This window comes from Meleagris gallopavo, chromosome 11, assembly GCF_000146605.3.
Source record: "Meleagris gallopavo isolate NT-WF06-2002-E0010 breed Aviagen turkey brand Nicholas breeding stock chromosome 11, Turkey_5.1, whole genome shotgun sequence".
In the NCBI taxonomy this organism is placed as follows: Eukaryota; Metazoa; Chordata; class Aves; order Galliformes; family Phasianidae; genus Meleagris; species Meleagris gallopavo.
Window position 1 is genome coordinate 2,643,817 of NC_015021.2, and position 3,043 is coordinate 2,646,859.

General features: G+C 47.3%; 1 protein-coding gene across 1 annotated transcript in view; it reads right to left on the reverse strand.

Annotated features, from left to right (window-relative positions):
• LOC100544347 (phospholipid scramblase family member 5) overlaps positions 1-3,043 on the reverse strand; it is a 16,376-nt gene that overhangs the window by 8,204 nt on the left and 5,129 nt on the right. The gene's annotated exons all lie outside the window — the stretch shown is intronic.

The following is a 3,043-nucleotide window of genomic DNA, read 5'->3' on the forward strand; positions in this document are numbered from 1 at the left end:
CAAGCAGAGACAGAATCATATGATTTATTCAAAAAAAAAAAAGCCTTTATATTAGCCCGGAATATTTTCTCTCCATATAGCCACTCACACACTCCTCTGTGTGGCTGATGTTTCAGAAATACTGAGATGTGCTCTACAGCTAGCAAAGACTTTACAAAATTCACCTCCCATTTCATCAGACACAACACTAATGTTGACATTACTTCTTTCACTAACATTATTTTTCTATTGCTTTTTATCCAGACTCCTGCCACCAGTGATTCAGCTACCGTGTCACAGCACTGCCAGTCACACCTTGCTTTTCATCTGTGTGATTTCATCGATTGTGAAATAATGTAAACTTCTGAAGTACCATAGGAATAAGGAACAGAATCTCATTTTTCTCAATTGTATTACACAATAGATTGTTCAGCCATTCTCATATGCATGGGGAAATTCCCACCTGGTGATGAAAATGTACCAATGAGCAGACCAGTTGCTTTAAACCTTCCCAACCCAAGTTATGCCAGGATTGTAAGGGTCCTTCAGATGCCATGCTGGGTGCCACAAAGCCCCGCTGATGGCACATCCCTGTGGAGAGGAAGGGACGTGGCTGGGGCTCCAGGCCTGCCCCACACTGGAGCTGTTTGGTGCCAGGGCTGGGAACAGGACCACGTGCCCGGAAGACCTCTTCCGTTCTGGTCAAGCACTGCCCTTTCCTGGCTGAGATTCCAATGGGAGTTCATAGCTCTGGTCTCACAGGGGATATAAATATCCTCCCCTGCTACAGGAGAGACGTCTCAGGGTTCAGTTTACCCAGAGAAAGCAGAAGTGATTTTGCTGTCAGGCTCCAGTAATGACACTCATGAAATGGTTTCTGGATCACTGGGCAACCTGACATTTCCAGGCAGAGCCAGCCCTGCCACCAAGCAAAGTTGGAAGGGAACAGGCTCTGCGCCCTCAGGAGAGAAAGGGACCAGGCCCAGCAGCCTCACTCACTGCCCATGCCCTGAAGCACTGTGCCGCCCACCTGCCTGCACAGCAGGAGCTCCCAGGCTTCTCCCTCTGCTCTCACATGCTGCATTCAGGAGCTTCCACAGCACACCCAACCTGTTCTTCATTTTCTCAAATCATTAACAAGTACCATAGAAGTGGCACTGAGATACAAGGCACTGCATTTTTCCCTCCAGGGGAAGTTTCAGCTCAGGCACCTAAGGTCAGCAAAAAACTTTTGGAAAGGAAATTGTGGAATTATCTGTTCTGAAGGAAGTCAGAACAAAGCAGTTCCAGTTTAGAGAACGGTATGGGAACACTGCCCTAAGACCACCCCCTTTTAATGGGCCGCACAAAGCCCATGCTGCCTTTCCACCCCTTACTCCTTTTCAGAACTGCACTACACAGCCTCAGTTTCTAGATCTTACCCTTGTGGGAATCAAATGTTGTTTCTGCATTAGAATTGGATAATATATATATTTTTATTTCATGATCTCCGCTGTCATAGTTCTTTTTGGGAGTCTTTCTGCTTAACTTGGGGAAGATCTCTGATAGTTTACGTCACTTATCGTCTAGATAACCCTTCCCAGGGACGCACGCTCTGTATATAGGTGTATATAGGTGTATATATTTTGTCATACACACTGCAAGAATATCCTGCACGAGATCAAACCAGAGAACAAGTCATGGCATGCCCGAGGAAGCGCCTGAAGAGACATTGGAAGGCCTGGCATCATCCCTTGCCCCGGTGATCCTTGTTTAACGAAGACTTGGAAGCACATCACCGTATCAATACAACAAGAAGAGCATTGAGACATCTTGGATGGCGACTGACTGACACCAGATAACAAACAAATTAACAAGTAAATAACAAATGTAAATCCTCCGATAAGATTGTGAACCTGGAGTACCCAGCCAGTGGGGAAGCAGTGGAGAGGGGGGAGGCAAAGGAGAGAAAACAGGGTATAAAGGCTGTCATGTTGTATCCATAGGTGCGCTCCTGCTTGTGGGACGCCCGCCATTGCAATCGCGAATAAAATCTGCTTTTATCAGAGATACCGTCCTGACAAAATTATTTGGATATTTCCAACACCCTGATGCACGTCTGCAGCAATGATGCAACTGCTTTCAAGACCCCTTAATTTACTTAACTGCAGGGCTTCTGCTTTCTATCTGAAAAGCGGCACTGCTTCCATTTGTGACCACCAGCTCCATCTCCGACCCAGCTGTGCACAGTGCTGCCAAGAGCACATTAACATGTGTCCCCAGACACAAACACTATGCACAGTGCCACTTACAGACCCAAACAGGTCCTTTCTGAGAAAGCACGTGGTTTAATAAACAGACTTTAGGAGCCAAATAGCCGTAAGGCAAGCATTAGTTCACCCCAGCTAGCTTTATGGCACCTCTTTCTATCACTGCATTATTTCAGACTGTTCAAATGCTGGATTTTAACCTTGACTGCTAGACTTAAAAATCATCCTGTTTCTCTAATTAAACAGGTGGGGTTTTGTGGTTGTTTTTTGTTTTTGTTTTTGTTTGTTTGGTTGGTTTTGTTTTTGTCAAAATTAACAAAATAGCTTTTCAAGAAGGAATTTAATGACCTGCAAGCTGACACAAAATTATTTTCTGGTGCAGCGACACGTACCTCTTCCCTTACACAGATGCTGCTCTGACCCCTAGAGCCCTGCAGCACACAGCCCCGGGGACATCGTGCAGAGCATCCCGGCTCAGCCCCACCCAGGTACCACCGAGCTCCCAGTGCCGCCGGGACCACCACGCACCCTCAGCACTGCCAGAAACGAGACCTCTCCATAAGCCCACCTTCGGAAGGAGTTACTGTGCCACTTCTAACAACCGGCTATCCTCGAAGAGAGAGATTTTCTATTTCACCGCACAATCCGCCAGTAGAAAACGTAGCCCTTCTGATCAATAAGCATCCCCGTGACAAAAATACAGATACCTTCAGAAGCACCCGGAGGAAATCCTACGCAGCGAGCACACGCCCCACCAGCACCTGGAGACCGCTCCGCACTGCCGCAGCGCTCAGCGCGGCTCTTGGCTCAGCGGG